The sequence below is a fragment of the Poecilia mexicana genome, unplaced genomic scaffold, assembly GCF_051168715.1.
Source record: "Poecilia mexicana isolate PSO_F unplaced genomic scaffold, ASM5116871v1 scaffold_4, whole genome shotgun sequence".
NCBI lineage: Eukaryota > Metazoa > Chordata > Actinopteri > Cyprinodontiformes > Poeciliidae > Poecilia > Poecilia mexicana.
This window is the reverse complement of record NW_028263373.1, coordinates 3,834,037-3,851,381: the sequence shown is the minus strand read 5'-3', so window position 1 is coordinate 3,851,381 and position 17,345 is coordinate 3,834,037. Positions and strand designations below refer to the sequence as shown.

Sequence of the window (17,345 nt, the reverse complement as noted above, 5' to 3'; positions counted from 1 at the left end):
AACGGTAAGCTCTTCTGGATCCAGAATATGTCTCCGTAAAACCCCCTTTGTACCCATCAGCATGGGCAGAGAGTGACACACGTGACTGTCACCCAGTAAAATCTGATATCCGTGCCATCCAAAATGGCCACGCATAGTAAACGCATGCCATGTGTGTGGCGAGTATTTTGACACCACATCAAAAATAGACCCTGATGCCCAGAGACACACAAACTGCTCCTTGTTTGTCTCTTCAATATAATCATGACAGGTGTGGGGCTTCAAACACTGAAGATGCCGTCTGGAAGGAAACTTGCTCGTTCATGAAATACTGCAGCACTTCTGCAGACCTAAGGCAGCAGGTTAGTGTCTTTCACACATGATTTTCAATGCATGTCGTCGTCAGAGTCACAGGAGTTCATACTGTGTTATAGCTCAGTGACTGAACAGCGATTTAGTTTGTTTCACCAGTGTGTAATATTACTGTTGTTACAAAGCAGAGAAAGTGATGAAAAATGAGTTTTTGTCTCATTCTCTAGATGTTTAGGTTTTGGCTTTAGTTTATTTTTGATCATTAATTTATTTGCCCTTTCCTTCAGGGCTAGTTTGGTGGTTTATTCTCCTGTTCTGCTTCCTGTATTTTTTTTTATTTTTCCCTTTAGATTCTTAAAACAATCCTCAAGTGTTTGTGTTTTTCTTTCTTCAGTTTATTATTTTTGAAATATTTTCTGGGGTCATTTTTGCCATTTCGGTTTGCTGTATGCTGTTCATCGTGTCCATTATTTTTTACAGTATTTTTTTTTTTGCCACATTTGTTAATTCCTTAACCTTTGTTTCTTAGTTTATGTTTCTTACATTTAATTTTCTCCTTTTGCTTCCTCATGCTCTTCTGTGTTATGCTCATATTGTCACTCTGCTCCTTCTGCCAAGTTTTTTTTTTTTTTTTTTTTTTTTTTGCTCTTCAGCTTAATTGCAACCACCTGTGTCCAGCATGGTTGTCTTCCTCTCTCACCTGTTTTCTGCAGTATTTAAGACTCTTACTCTCAGTCATTCTTCTGTCTTGCTTGTTGTTTTTTGTTTTACTGGTTTTTGGCCTTGTTGCATGTCTAAGTATTCCAGGACAATTTTTATTTAATAAATTGTCCTGCATCTTTTTTTCCCAAATGTACTCTGTGATTATATTTCAATAATAAGGGATTTTATGTGACATTCACACAAAGTAGCTCATAACAACAAAGCAAGAAAGTGAATGTGATGCATTGTTTCCAATTTTTGCATATGTTTGTATTTTGTCCTCTTTGATGTTCTGACATAAAATCTAGGCCAATTAATTTAGTAAGCAATCTAGTTAGTGTCGCTGTCTCGCCAGGTCTCTCTTGAAAAAGAGATTCTCAATCAAAATTATTATTATTTTAATTTTTTTATAGTTTCAGTTAATAGTCATGTGAAGACCTCAAATATATGTTTATTTAAAGATATGAAATGGCATAACAATGACCAATGGCCATAGCAAAGAGGTGAAAGATGAAGTTGTGGTAAGGTTTACATAAAAACAAAAACATTTGTGGACCCCAATCAACCAGTAATAGCCTAGACCTAACTCCATTGGAGAATCTGTGGTAAAACAGGCCCATTTATAACATCCAGTCAGAATTTGAGCTGCTTTGCAAAGAAAAATGGGCAGAAACATCTCCACACGAACCTCAGATGGACATATACTTTCAGTTTTACATATATATCAGATTTCTTCCACTTTACACTCTGGTCTATCACATAATTACAAATAAACACTGTTTGTTAATTGTAAGTAAGAAAAGTTAAGAAAGTTCAGTGGGTATGCCTAATACTCCGTGGTGCTGCAATATATATTTTTTTGTACTCATGTCAAATTCCTCCTTGAAAAATAACAATCAAACCTTACAAGGTTGGCACAGGTTTTTGTTCTAACTCTCCTCCTCCTCAGTCTCTCAGCGTCTTCTCTCCATGTTCGTTTCTGCCTCCTCTGTTTCTTAGTAACTTGCTCAAACTTTTAGTTGTGGGGAAATTTCTCTTAAGCTCCTTGCCTCCACATTGTTGATTTGAATACATGAAACAGAGACTTGATGAGTTCATCATGGATCTCTTTCAATTGATTCTTTTGTCCACACATTTTCTAGTCAAGAAGACCAGGAACTGAAACAACAGTTCTGTCATATTTTCAGGTTTGTTGTGGCATTTTAAGCAGCTGCAGCAGCTCACGGATGTTTTCAGGGTTGGACATTTACTTTCTATTGTCTCAATGCTTTGTTTGAGTTACTGACATCACACCAAGTGATTCAGCCTGTCTGCAAATACTGGATTTTAGTGTGTCTTTAAAGTATTCTTGTTTTAGAATTTTAAAGTTTTAAATTTTTAAAACAATTTGAGTCTGAGGATTTATTGTTTTTCTTTTTCTTTTGCGTTCAGACAGCTTTCATTTTTAGATGTAGTTATGTATGGCTCTGTCATACATAGTTATTTCCAAAGACAAACAGAACTCTCTTTTAGATGAGACTGCAGCAGAAACAACTCTACTTTGATTTACATCGTTCTCTCTGCCACTCAAGACACTTTGAGTTTTACTTCAAGTGTCACAGCAAACAGCATGATTATTAGTCTCTATTGTATTATTTTACATTGAACATGCTGTGTATGTCATCAGATTGTAGTCACAGGTTTTAATGAGGGCTTATTTACATTTTCATTTGGCAGATGGGTTTCAACCATTAACATAGCCGTACAAAATACAAATGCTTAAAAGCACCAAAGATAGTAAGCAGTGATTACAGCTGAAACGAGAAGTTTACATGCGTTGTACAAAACAAAAAGAAAAACAATTCTTGCTGTCTGATATTGATATTAGATCACACTAAACATTTCTTGTTTTCGCTCAGTTGGGATGACCACATTAAATTATTTCTATTTACTACAGGTTTTCCAACGTTTTTTCCAATTTACCAAAATATGTTCACTACAGTTTGCTGGAATTTTAGCTCAAGTCCTCCTGCCGGAACTGAGTCGGGCTTGTTGGCCCATACACACTTATTCAGACCTGCCCACATTCTTAAAAGTTCTTTGAGATTATTCAGACCATGGAAGCCTGTAATGAAGCCACTTTCAGCACATTGAGTGACATTCCCACGTGTCTAAGCACTTTTTTGTAGTTCAGTATAACAAGAACACTGTGGCTACTAACTACAAGGTCCTTTTTTATGCTTCTGCTTCTCCTTGTTGGGTTTCTTGGCCTTAGCTATTTGCTTTATTGGCTTGGTCTCCTGCTCTCATTTCTTCTCTTCACATTTTGAAGCTAAATTTTCAACCTGGTTATGATGCAGTAGTGTGATTTTGACCAGGAGGTTAATTAGTATTGTTTTATGAAGTATGTATGCTCATTTTTATATTAGGGGACATACTTTTGTGATTATTTATGATCAGACATGAATGTTTTGTGTTGAAGTTTCCTTTTAAATTCATAAGTTTTTTTTTTTTGTCTTCTCGGTTGTGAGTCATCAGCTTCATCCTTCATATACTGACTATCATAAATATCTAACCTAACTATTTTTTTCTGTATACTCAAAAAGCGTAATTCCTTTAGGTAATCTGTTTCAATAAGTATTTTGGGAAGGAAGGCAGGACCCAATTTACAGTTTTGGGAAAATTTGACTTCTGGTAGAAAAAAAAGAAATCACCATTTTGTTTCCTCTATTTTTTTTTTGCTGTCATTGCTTTCTGTTTTATTGTTCTGTGTTTCTGCCAATTCATTTCAAATGGTTCCTGTTCCTCTCATTCTAAATCATCCACTCTCTACCTGTAGGTGCATTTGTTTTGTTGTGTAGTTTGTCTTTTCTTCACCTTATTTTTTGATAAAGCACACAATCTATTCCAGGAACACACACTTGCCTGCTTAGATGAAAAAGCAGGTAAAAATCACTGCTAAACTGATGGATTATAAAATAACTAAAGGTTACCTATTGCTTAAGGCTGAAGCAATTTATAGTTACAGCAGCTTTCATTCTAAGGGGGAAATGAAATACAAGACAGAAGTCAGTTTTAATAATGTAGAATTTCCATGAAAGCCAAACTTCCCAGAAGCCAAACAGGTGATGGACTCTAAACTGTAGATAGAACAAATTAAAGTAGGGATGACTCAAGCGCTGAGTCACTTTTGCAACAGTAGAGGCAGAGAAAAAAGCCCAAAAGTCAAGAGTGACTGTTTTTGGGGTGGGGGCAATATTACATAAATGGGTATGAAACCTATTTCACCTGCTCAATGGGTCCCAAACTGGCGGTTTCCAACCTGCTGTGAAGATGCTGGAAGACATTAAAGCTCAGCTCAGATGACTCCAACCCAGAACCACCTGTGTGTGTGTGTGTGTGTGTGTGTGTGTGTGTGTGTGTGTGTGTGTGTGTGTGTGTGTGTGTGTGTGTGTGTGCGTGTGTGTGTGTGTGTAATATCCCCTGCTGCTTGGATAATGCTGCTTTGTAGGACCTAGAAGCAAAAGTGCATCAACCAAAAACAGTTTCATCATTACAGAGTTTGTGTATGGTACATTTACAGTTTACATTTAGAAATTTAGAAATGGAATTAGATACTTAGCAACCCTGAACAGAAGCACTTAGTTTACATACTTTAGAACAACATTAGTTTTCTTTCCTCTTTTTTTCTATCCTTTGGTATGTTATTTTGTTTGTATTTCCTTTTAACTCATGTAAAGCACTTTGAATTGCCTTGTTGCTGAAAAAGTGCTATATAAATAAAATTACCTTACAGTTAAAACTAGAGGTTTACAGGCACTGTGAAAGGACACATGAATTTTTTCACGCTGCCTGATGTGAAATCAGAATAAACTTTTCATGTTTTACAATCATATTTTCTATTTGCCAACTGCCAGAATAATGACGGGGATAATTTTTTAAGGTAATTTTTACTTTCTTCAAAGTCAAAAGTTTAACTGGACCTCATTAGTATTTGGTATCATTGCCTTAAGTTGTATGAAACGTTTTGGGTTTCCTTCCACAAGCTTCTCACAATAGTTGGCAGGAATTTTGGTCCATTCATCCTGACAGAACTGGTGTATCTGAGCAATGTTTGCAAGTCCACTCATTCGCTTAATGTTTGGTAGGGTAGGATTGAGATCAGGTATTTTGTGACAGCCACTCCAAAACATTGACTTTTCTATCCTTGAGCCACTTTGTAACCATTTTGGTATTCAGTTCTAGCACTTTGGGTCATTGTCCATTTGGAAGACCCATTTGCGCTCAAGCTTTAACTTCCTGGTTGATATCTTGAGTTGTTGCAGATGTAAACAGTTTATTGGGGAAGCAGTGTTATGATGGTGTGCAGAAGGCAGAGTGTTGGAAAGAGTAGATGTTTCTTAAAGAGACAGAGACCAATTTTAAGGTCCAAATTGTGAAGTCAAATTTCTTCTAGGGATGTATACAACATTTTATAAAAATTGAAGTTAAGAAAAGTACTTAATTGTGTTATAAAATGGCACTGGGGCAAGATGAGGCATTTTCCATATTTAGAATCATTACATAAAGACAGTCTTAGTTTGGTCATTAACTTATATACCTGCATATATTTCTGGATGTTTTGCATCCCTTCAAACAATCACAATGATACTAAACATAACTTCTAGCACAAATGGCACAACTTACCCTGTGTATGGGGTTAGCTGAGCTTAGGTGTGGGCCTTATACCTGAACACACACACATACATACACACACCCACACACACACATACACACACACTCCGTCCTCCGTCCAACTCAACCCCACCCCTCACTTGATCTTCTCCTTCCCTAAATAAGCCTCTTTTTCCCATTGAAGTCTTTTTGTTTTACACAATTCATTGAGTACAATAACTTTTTTACTGTTATTGTAATGCTAAACAGGTGTTTAGTTAAAAAGAAAACCGGATGTTTTTAGTGGGCTTGGAAGCCACCATTAACATTTGGAAAGAAAGTGCTAGAACTGAATACTTGTTCCAGAATCATAGTTTATTTCTTCAAATGGTTGGAAAGGTAAGACTCCAAGACATCTGAGAAAATCTCTTTAACTTTTGCTTGTTCATCATAGCCTGTCTTTTTCAAAAGTACATTTTCTGTTATGAGAAATGTTAATGTCATTCTGTATATTCTTTCATTCTTTGCTGCTGGTCCATCTATCTGTTGCTCTTTCTTCAGTGGTGGTTCTACGTTTTTGTGCTCATGTATACAAGACTTGATGTCAACTCTGCAATCAAATACAGATTCATTCAATACATTGAAATACTACTGAAAAGCCCATTTATTTTGAAGTGAAACATATTATGTAGATTATACACAGATGGACGTCTGAAAGCCTTTATTCTGTTAATTTAGAGGTTTTTACACACAGATGGCACAATTGATAGAGAACAAATGTGTAAATATCTACAGGTATGTTGGTCTAAACACAATTCTTGTTAAATTTATGATAGAACAATTTAACTTTCAAATGTTAAGTGAAAATTACACCAGAATACAGTTTACCACTTTAAATTTAGAGTAGAAATAATTAGAAATCAACATTTGAAAGAATAAACAAAAACTTTCTAAAAACATCTGTTGGAATTATGAATTTCTGAGACTGAAAATTCAAGCAGCAGAAATTAAATAAGCCACATAAACCTTTTTCAATTTAAAATGCAGCTACAAATGCTACTTGGAGCGGCAATATCAATATATAATCTCATTTTCAATTATTTGGTTGTCTTTATTGGCTTGGTTGAAAAGGGACATTTCACCAGGTTTAACACAATAAAATCTGGTGACGCACAAGCTTTGCACTGTTTCACCTCCTATTTCTCCCCCCCAACAGGCTTCAACAAAAACAACAAAAAATGATATGCACTTTTTCATAATCTTGCTTGTCTCTCAGAGGATAGCATCTAATCTGCTTAGTGCAGAATATGTGACGGAGAAGCTGGATGTGTCAGCATGTGTGGGTGAGTAAACCAGAGGTGGGCACTAGGCCAGTGGGAAAGAGTGTGGTTTTATTAGTAGCTCAATCAGGCTGTGATGAAACGGTTGTAGTAGTGCAGGGTACAAGGTGAGAGTATATACGGTTCTGCTCTGTCGAAACAACAGAATGATGGGCTGGGAGGGCTGCAAGACAGAGAGCCGAGCCACACAGCATTAGAGAAATCACATCATCCCCCTCAGGCCCTTTGCTGTGGTGTGTAAATTCTCCTGGTGTCCCAGCCAGAATTATCCACAAAAATCTGGAAGAAATTTGTTTTTCACAAAACACACAGAAGAATCCCAACAACATGGCTCTTAGTATCCTCTAGATCGGTGTTTGTGTCCTCTGATGAATGCTTCATCTAATACTACTCGTAAACTGAATTATTTGCAGACATGTCCTTCATTCCTGTGAGATCTGAATGCTGTTCTCTCACTATGTTTCCCTCTGTACAAACACAGTATGTGGACACATTACTTTGCTGTTCTATCTCATTAAAAATTGTCTGTGCTGTTCCAACTTTGTTGCAACACAGAAAAATCTTCTTATTGCCCTCTTTGTTACCAAAAGATACCAAAAAGATCCCTAAATCCTTCTTAAATTGTCTTTATGCAGTTATGAATCCTTACTGTAAAACTATAGATTAATGCACTTTCTATAACGCAGGAGTAAATGTTTTTCATAGTATCTTCTTTGAGTTTGTTGCATTTCTGTGTCTTTAGAAATAATTCACATTTAGACATTAATGTGCAGAATTATTGCTGCAGTTCAGGTCTTCTGTGTGCGTCTCTGAAATTTGTTGGGACATTTCATCTCTTCTCTGCTGATCCTGGGGTTAACTGTGATTGTCATTGAACAACATTTGCAAATTTAATAATAGAGTTTGAAATGTAGGTTGTAGTGCAGTTGTGGGTGTACAAGGTGGGCAGAGTACATACTATTGGGGGACACCAGTAAGATGTGATTACACAGACTGACATAGTGACATTTATTTGGGAGGGAATCCTTGACCCAGAGACAAAAATATGCACCGTTTGTCAACCAGCCTATTTATACTGCTGTAGTCAGAGGCTGAGCTAAAAGCAACATCCAGTATCCCAACATGTTGGTGTTGGTTTTTCTAGGAGACTGAGAGCTGCTTGTAGTGGTACAGGGATGGTATAATCTGTACATATAATGGTTTTGGTTAAAACCAGGAGAAATGCAGGTTCCAATTTGTGTCATCACCAGCCTCCAGAAGGCGGCTCATGTTTTAAGTGGACAGCCTGTGGAACACCATCTGGCACTGCTGCCTTATTACTGTTGAAGATGTGAAGTATTTGCTCAACTTGGTAGGACTGGAGAGTGAGTATTCAATGGTTGTAGTGCTGCTCTTTCATCCTCAAGCTAGGCAAATAATACTCTGCCTGGCAAAGAACATTAACCATACAACTGCACAACTTGAAATTCAGACAATAAATCTGATTAACTTGAACACGTCAATTTAGAAGAAACATTTTTTGGTAGCATGAGGTGGTTTTTCAGAAATATTGAAATAGATTTATTTCATAAAACTGCAATGGAATCACTTTTTTTTTCCTAATCAAGTCACATGATCAACAACCAGATGGTGCTGCTAGTGAAAATAACAAAGACCAATAAAGTAGTAGGAGAATTTTTAATATATGCTTTTCAGACAATGTGCAGCTGGCTCCACCAGAGCTCTCACAGCATCACACAGGTCATAAAGTTGTCTGTCATTTGAACGTGTTTGATCCGAAGGTCTTCTGTACAATCAACTTACAGGTTCCACAAACCACTGCATATGCAGCCGCTCCTCAGTATGAAGGGTTTGTAAATCCAACACCTGAATAAGTTGTCAACGTCTCCTATGACGACTGATAGATACTGAGTGGTGGAGCAATGGCTGAATTATAAATATACCTTATGTAACTGTTTATGTTAGTCACCGCCATGATTTTTGATGGCTTATTCACATGTGATTTTAATTTCATTCCTTATTTAATGGAAACACCGCTAATGCAATTTTTTATTTATTCTTTTACATTAGCAAAATATAGACAAAGATTTGAGCACATTTATAATGAAGATGCAGGTTTCTACCTTGATCCTTTCATGTAGGCAGTACCTTGACTCATGCACTCAATTTTCATTTGCTTTGTTGCCATTTTTAAATGTATCTTGTCTCTTGTATGATGGTAATTTCTGACAATGCATTTAACATAGGACCTTTGGGATTGCATTCAGTGTTGGTTATATTTCTTGACTTGATTCAGCATAAGTCTGTCAGCGGCACCAGGAAAAGCACTGTGCTGATGTTTTAAAGAGCTGCCAGTTGAACTTTTGGCACAAAAACGACTTTGTTTTCACATAAAACAACATTGCATCTGTCAATTTTACATCATCAAGATGTGTTTCCTAGATGACAGCTCTGAACTACTGGCCTATTTCATATTATAGAAAATGGATGCATTATACAGAACACTTAACTACAGCAAAAGCATTGAATTCCAGATGTAAGACGCTGCATTCCTGGGAGCACATAGTTGGTCACATTGTCACATTGATTTTAGTCACTATACAAAGCTTTCTGTTGTGGCGAACATGTTAACACATGCTAACAGTTAGTGTGATTGCAAACAGAAGCTTTTACAATTGCTTTTCAAAGCACAAAAATGACCCAAGGAAAACTGACCCAGCTTTCCTGGGTCAGCTATTCTGACCCAGGAAAGCTGGGTAGCAATGTCAGTGTGGCAAATGAAAGCGACTTCTGCAGACAGACCAAGGTTAGTCTGAGAACTCTCATTCTCAGAGGAGAAACCAAATCCATACTTAGAAAGAGAAGGGTTTGCTGTTTGTGCTGTCTCTGTACCCATTGTAAACTTTTATTTCTTTAGGTTGGAAGCTGAAAGGTTTGGGGACCACGGATCTGTTATAATGATAATCACAATAAAAGACATTTTACTTTGTAGTTATAATGAAACAAAATGTGTAAATTCTGTTGAGATCTCAAAATGATGTCATAATTAGCATCTGTTAAATATTTATAAAATGTTTTGGAATACTGTGTACAAGATGTGACCCAGGCAGGAAAATAACAAATCAATAGCTTATCAGTCTTGTAAACAAATAATTAGTGTTGTAAACAGTTCTGCTGCCTAGTCCAGCCTTTTTCTCCTGCTGACTGTATTATGCAGCCCCTGAAACATGATATCTAGCAAAACAACCCCCATCATTTAACATCAGCAGAACAGTGTGTGCATACTTCTGTGTGGTTATTATGAAAGAACAGCACATTTAGAAGCTCCATGTGGAGTTTTTTTGTTTTTTGTTCTCTAATTTTTTGTATTTATCAACTTATCTACAGGTCACACTTCAAAAACAGTTTACATATGGATGATCCCACCTTACCAGTTGACCCAAAATATAATTTTTGATAAATATTAGAGAAATAAAAATGTTAGAGTAGCAAAACATTTATATTTCTTACTATCTATATTTGAATTTAAATTACATACAAAATTAACCAGAATTTCTGATGCTGTGGGATTGTCTAAAAATAAGAGAATGTCAAAATCACATCCCAGCAGAGCCATTGAAAGGAGATGACATCATCACGCCTTAGTGTTGACATTCAAGCTTGAGATCATGATCTCAGTGTGTGGATGATGTCAGTGTGTAAGCCCCTCTGAAGGTGTTTCCTCTCCATCGTGTGCTTTAATTATTCAACAGTTGGCTCTCCTATTTGAGTCATGGCTCATTTACTTTTAATTTAGACATGGGCAACTCAGCAGTCCAGTCATTTTGATGTTAGAAAGTGAAAAGCAGCATGTGACCAAGGAAAAAGGAGCCTCTGAAAGCACAGTGTCATTTCTACTGACTATTTTAAACAATTAATAAAAGAAAATGTGTTTAATTTGAGACAAACTATAAAGTAATGAGCTGTGGTTGCTGATGTGTATCATACGGTGCAACTAATGAGAGTGTACCAACAGTAAACTGTTTGAATAAACCAGTTTGAGTTACTTAAGATGGTAATTCCAACACAGCAGTGAAAACAATGTTTTCTAAAGAGATGGATAAGACAATATTCTAGCTGCTTTATTGTTTGAACCTCAAAACATTATTAGGTTTCATACAAAATGTGGAATGAGATGACAACATTTTTTGTGTTCTGAGACATCTCTCAGAAAACTGATGTTTTCTCCCTGAGGATTTAATTTGTGTCGAAACGATGAGGTCATCCTGTTCACAGGTTGGAATGATGTCAGCATAGAGGAGAGTCTCCTCAATTTAAGTTCAGGCTTCTGTTGTAGCACTGTCTTTGTTTTGCTCACACTGGTCAGTGAACCTGAAAACTTGACCTAAATTCAAAATGTATGTAGCAGGGGTGTAAGTCTCAAATCGCTCCTCTTTTAATGTTGTGAGGTGAAATGACTGCAGAAGAGGAAGACTTTACAGCTTGTGTAGGATTTCATGTGGACAGCTTTCTAAAATGCACCATCCTTGCTTTTCAATAACTTTAATTATCCAGTTATCCATTTTGAATGCCACCCTAATCCTGTTGTGAGTTGGCTGGTGGCCATGTTCAGCAATCAACAGGTGAGACATGGGGTGAATGTAGCTTAGACTTTTGCCTTCCACAGCCACAAAAATAAAAAATATTAATTTGTTTTAAATGTGTGTAAAAGCATAGGCTGCCAGGCTCTGACTGTCACTGCAGTTTTCAATCATTTGAGAGATGTGGGGGCACTGAAAACAGATGAGGCAAATCTATTCAAATAAAGATAAGTGGGTTGGAAAATGGATGTGATGCCCTTCGTTGTGAGGCAGACAGATTAAATCCACTTGCAAATGACTCTCCTCCCCTTCACTGAGGCACACAATGACGCATTCTTTTCTACGTCACATAGTCAGATAGTGACTGCAGTCACTATTTCATTCTGACGCACACACCCAGATTAAACACACATACAAAGAGCTTAGCTCACTTTCAAATCATACCAAATGATAATTATTAAAATGTTTCACTTTATTTCTTTACTTTTTAAATACCCTTTTATGAAATCCTCAAAAGAGTCAATTGTATGCAAACCCTGTTGTTGTGTAGCTCTACAAACATCTGCTAGTGTCTAACAAAACCCAACAATGAATCTAAAAAAGAATCACTTGGTACATTCCTAAAAGTTCCAGTTCTTGGATATTATGAATAATACTAAAACAAATTTGCATATCTCCAGAAGTCATTGGGTGTGAGACGGTGTACAGACAACTGATTATAGAAATTTGTTTGTATTGCACAGTCTATGCTCTCAAACAACAAGAATTTTTAATAGCAACCATCTGCAACACAGAGATCCGGTTCTGCATGTGTTTGTAAAAGCTCCAAGTTTTCACAGTCAGAAGAAAATAAATGTAGAGAGAGTATAAGACAGAATAGGAACTTTGATGGATTTAGCATCACAGTAGCCACCAGACTACTTTTCAACACACTCATGCTGCGGCACCACCTCTTTAGAAATGTATGTAGAACTTTAAGGGACAAAACGACATAAATAAATACATCATTAAATAATTAAATGTACCATGAAGTAAGTAAATGTCTCTAAATGTTCAAATACTTTATTTAACCCTCCTGCAGTCCCAGATTGACACTCAGGAAAAGTGAGGCAGATAGGAAGGTGACAGGATTGTCCCATTATTACAGCAGTTTCCAATACCATAAAATTTAAATAAATGAAAACGTCTAAAAGTGCACGCATGGTCAGTTTGAATCCCAGCAATCAAATAAAGGTTTCACAAATCGCAAACTCAGTGCCAAATATTTTGCATTTAGTATAGAATGATCTAATCCAGGTTTGAAATATCTATGATGTTGTGGTTTTTAAAGTAGAGTTTCTTAAAGATGCTCAAAGTAGTTAAAAATGAAGTGTGATTGCCTTTCAGCCATATTTTTGCAGATCGGAAGCTACAACTAGAAGCCTCAGGTTCAGGGATTTGTGATTAATAACAAAAACTGACCCAAGCCATAGACTGGCATGATGAATCAAGAGATCACTTATAGAACCTGTCTGACAACATGAAGTAGGCCAAACATAGTATTTCCCTTATTCTAAGTAATTTAAAGACAGATGCTTTTTTGCGATTTGATTAAAATTAAACACATGCTTCATAGATGTAGTTCGGAGTCCTCCCAAGAAATATTGTGTGCTCGGTTTATGTACATCCCATAAAATTAGTGTAATTTCGGAGGCTTCCTGAACGCACCACGGGATAACAGGATCCGCTCTCGCTCTTCCTCCTCCCCTCAGTGCTCCACTCTTCAGTCCCTCTACAAAACGTCAACCAAGCAGCAGCTGCTGCGTGGTACCTTTTCTCGCACTGAGCTCCTTATCTGTCAGCGGGGCGTGAGCTGTGGCAGCAGCGCGGCGGATTTAACTCACCCGGCTGATCTTGGCAAAAAGAAAACCTTCATGAAGCTTCCCGGCAATTAAAACGTAAGAACCCGGACTATTTAACATGTAATTACAGTTGGAGTTTATTCTGTCTCCCTGCTGTTTCTGGAGCCACACTCTTTCTTTTTTCGTCCGTTTTTTTTAAACTTCACACTTCGTGCATAAATCACAGTGTATTTTTTTTAATTATTACATACTTATATTTACGTGTTTATTAGTATTGGTGAATTTCATAAATCATATTGTTTGAGCTATCACTTTTGAGTCTGTTTGCGATATGTGCTTTGAAATTGCCCCTTGTGGGACAAATAAAGTCATTTGAAGTTATACATTTTATGCAATTTAAAAATTCTCATAACTTTTCGGTATATTTCAACATTTTTATACTGCTTTATTGTTCCAAATCAGCCTAGCCTATCAGTTTAACTTCCTTTCCGTTGAATTCCCCCTGATTTCGTCTTGTTACATGTGAAACGAATCAGCGGACTGTCAAAAAGCTCACTCTGGGTGCCAGGCGTCAGAGAGACTCGGAGTGTAGATGAGAAATGGCGGCACACACCAGGGGGCCCAGCCTCTTGTGAAACTGGAGAATAGTTACTGTTTTGGTTGTAAAAAGCATGTTGGTCTGCATTTGTTATGGAGGAGAAAATTAATTGTGTGTTGTTTTGTGACAACTGAGCAGTTGGAGCTGCCACACTGCATTCGAAACCGCATGTGATCAGCAGTGCGTGGTCTGCAATAGTTGGATGCACACAGATGCTTTTATTTAAACGCAGTGACAGGCCCTTCAACTTGCAGAGGAAATTGTGTTATAACAGCACTTCCCCAACACACATTTATGTTCTTAGACATACCTGTAACAATAAGCTGGTTGCCTGCATCTGCAAGGGCAACTTTGTTCTACAATGAAGGTGTCTTAGTTGCCTCATTCCCTTTAATAAACTAGGATTGAATCTGGTATCAAAGTAGAGTGGTTACTTTGAGATAAGAACCTGTGCTTGTATTCAACCTGTGCTTGTATTTTACTTTTCAACCGGTTTGTAAATGTGAATGAGTGTGTGCTTGTATTTTATTTCTAAAGAACTACCTGACTCAACGACTACAGCTTCAACAGTCATGAATAAATGCAGATCTTTATCTATTGTGGAGCTCTGCACAAAGAGAGGGTTTACTGAGATGGTAGGATAAAATCAACACACTCCATTCTGTTGTGATATGACTTGTTGATAATGTGACTCATTAGTTAGTCATAGGTGGAGAAAACTGACAAAGGATTGCCGTCCTGTTTCATAAACTAAGCACATCACTTTGAACATTTCATTTTTTTGTAAGAACAGCATCTGACCAAAGTGTTGTACAATAAAGACATGACTAGGAGAGGACTGGTCAAATAAACAAACAAACAAAAGAGTAAAAATAAAAATGCATAAATTCACCTGTAACTCAAGTAGTGTCATATACCTGAAAGTAAATGTTGGTTTTTAAATGAGATCCTCACCTCCTGTAATCTGAATTTCTAAAAAAAATAGTAATAATAATCTATAATAACAATAACAACTATTGCATTCTAACAGAGTGTCAGAGTTTGTACATCTGCTCTCTTAAAAAGCTGTTTTTCTTATTACTCACATACGTTTCTTAACCAAATATATACACTAAATTCAACCTGCAGTTATGTCCCAGAAATGATATTCTGTTACTTAATTAAGACACAGTGGTATTTGATCTGTTTGGCAGGAATTTTGTACTTCTGTTTATACCGTGACTCTTACTGTGATCAGATTAAACCTGTGTAGGAAGTGTTGAAAATCAGCTAGGAATGTTATAACACCAGAGTCAAATTCCAACCTCAACAGTGTGAAAAAGTTTACCAGTCTGTTTTAGGATGAGTCGTATGAATTATGATGTTTACGTAAGCCTCTGAGTAGATTCCTGCACAAGTTCATATCTATTGGGTCAAATTCAATTGACCCAAACCAAAATTAATAGGAAAAGTCAATAAACCATTTGGAGGCACCCAAACGTTAACCTATCAGAACAATATGGGTTGGAAATACTTTAAAAATGTTCTCCAGACCTAACTGTCTGCTGGCTCCACATTGATCTATGTAAATTGTCTCTATAAAGTGAAGCTTGTTACCCTAATTAAGTTCCCGTCTTTTATGTTATGACAAGCTGTGGACATCTCAAAGAGCTCTGTCTAATCCATCGTCTAAAAATAGCAAAAGTAGAGTGCAACTGCAAACCTGCCAAGATATGATCATCCACCTAACCTGACAGGGTGTGCAAGGAAATTATTAATCAGTAATGCATCCAGGAGTCCAGTAGAGATCCTTAGCTCAGACTGAAGAGTCTGTTGACACAACTGTTAGTCAAGCAAGCCATAAATCTGACTTATGACAGAGTGACAAGACGACGCTTAAGTTTGACCAAAGTGTTGTACAGAGAATAGGAAAGGACAGATTTTTCAAGTTGTTAATGAACCTTTATTTGTTTGTTTGTTTGCCATAAGCCATGTAAAGGACACAGTAAACATGCTAAAAGGTCATCTGGTTAGATGAGACCAAAATGTAACTTCATGGCTTGGATGCTATGTGTGACGGAGAGCTAATACTGCACTTCACCCTGAACACACCGTCCCCCTAAAAACTGGGGTGGTTAATGGTCCCACAAATGCATTTTAGGACCAAAGAAAATTAATCCTTTTGAACTGTGACCTCCAGATTGTTTCCTTCAGCTGAAGATTCTTTAAATACAGACAGGCTTTTTGCTAGCTTTAGGCAACAGAACGTTACGCTTGCTGTTTCATCTTTTCTTTTAGTGTTTTTTGTGCTTGTTTTTATTGTAAAGCTTTGTGGTTTTTGACATGTGAAAGGTTCTGCATAAAGTTTTCACACTTGCTTAGTTTCCCCAGCGAGGACAGGAAATCTGGACAGAGTTTATAGGAGGATCAAAAGAACTAAATACAGGGCAATGTTGAAAAATAGCTTGTTATAGACTGGGGTGGAGGTTCTCTTTCCAAGATTACAGCAACCCCAAACTAACAGCCAGAGCTATGATGAAACCGTATAAATTAAAGCATTTTCACGTCGTGGCCCAGTCAAAGAACTTCTAGCGAGTCCAGTTTTGAATCTGGCATCCAACCTGACTGAATGTAAGCAGTTTTACAAACTGCTGTAAAAAATGACAGCTTTCAGAAGTTCAAAGGTTAAGACATACCCCATAGTTGTAATTGTAAAGGATTTCATCATATTTTTATTTCTAAAAACAAAATGGAAAACCATGATGTAATGTGAAAAAATGTATTGCGTTTGGCACAACCGCTTAAACGTGCATTGAATTGTGTTATTTTCACACAATTCAAAATAATTATACATACACATACTTGTGTATGTGGAGCTTTCTCTCATTTAATACATTGTGTATAGTTTTTATCTGGATTATGCTTTCTGATGCATCACGTCTATCAGAAATTAACGCTATGACATCAGAAATTAGAGCCCTGCTGGTTCTCTGCTTTGAATGCTTCTCTGATTGGTGCTTGAGATGTGGCATAGACATTATCAAAAATTCAGATTTTCTGTGGCAACTTTGACCAGAAAGATTAAGCTTCAAAAAAGTACGTGTTTCTCATTTCTGGTCCTCAGAAATCATTTGCCTGACTGTTTTAGGTGTGTCTCGTCTACAAACACACCTTAGTTGAATAAGTGGGTGGTTAACACCCATGCTACCAAGTGCTCACGCACTTGGTAGTATGTGCAGGAAATGATGCAATCATTTGAATGAGATGTTCTGGAATGATGCTCTGATCACTAGATTATATTCTTTCCTACAAAGTTATGGCACTTGAAATTTAAACTTGGAAATAAAAAACATGACAGGTACGAACATGCTGTCTTCACTTC

General features: G+C 36.9%; 1 protein-coding gene across 1 annotated transcript in view; it reads left to right on the top strand.

The window, feature by feature from the left end:
• The first annotated feature begins 13,327 nt into the window (after positions 1-13,327).
• lepr (leptin receptor) overlaps positions 13,328-17,345 on the top strand; it is a 36,752-nt gene continuing 32,734 nt past the window's right edge. The window contains exon 1 of the mRNA XM_088004826.1: positions 13,328-13,482. The gene's annotated coding sequence lies outside the window, so the exon portion shown is untranslated. The remainder of the gene's footprint in view (positions 13,483-17,345) is intronic.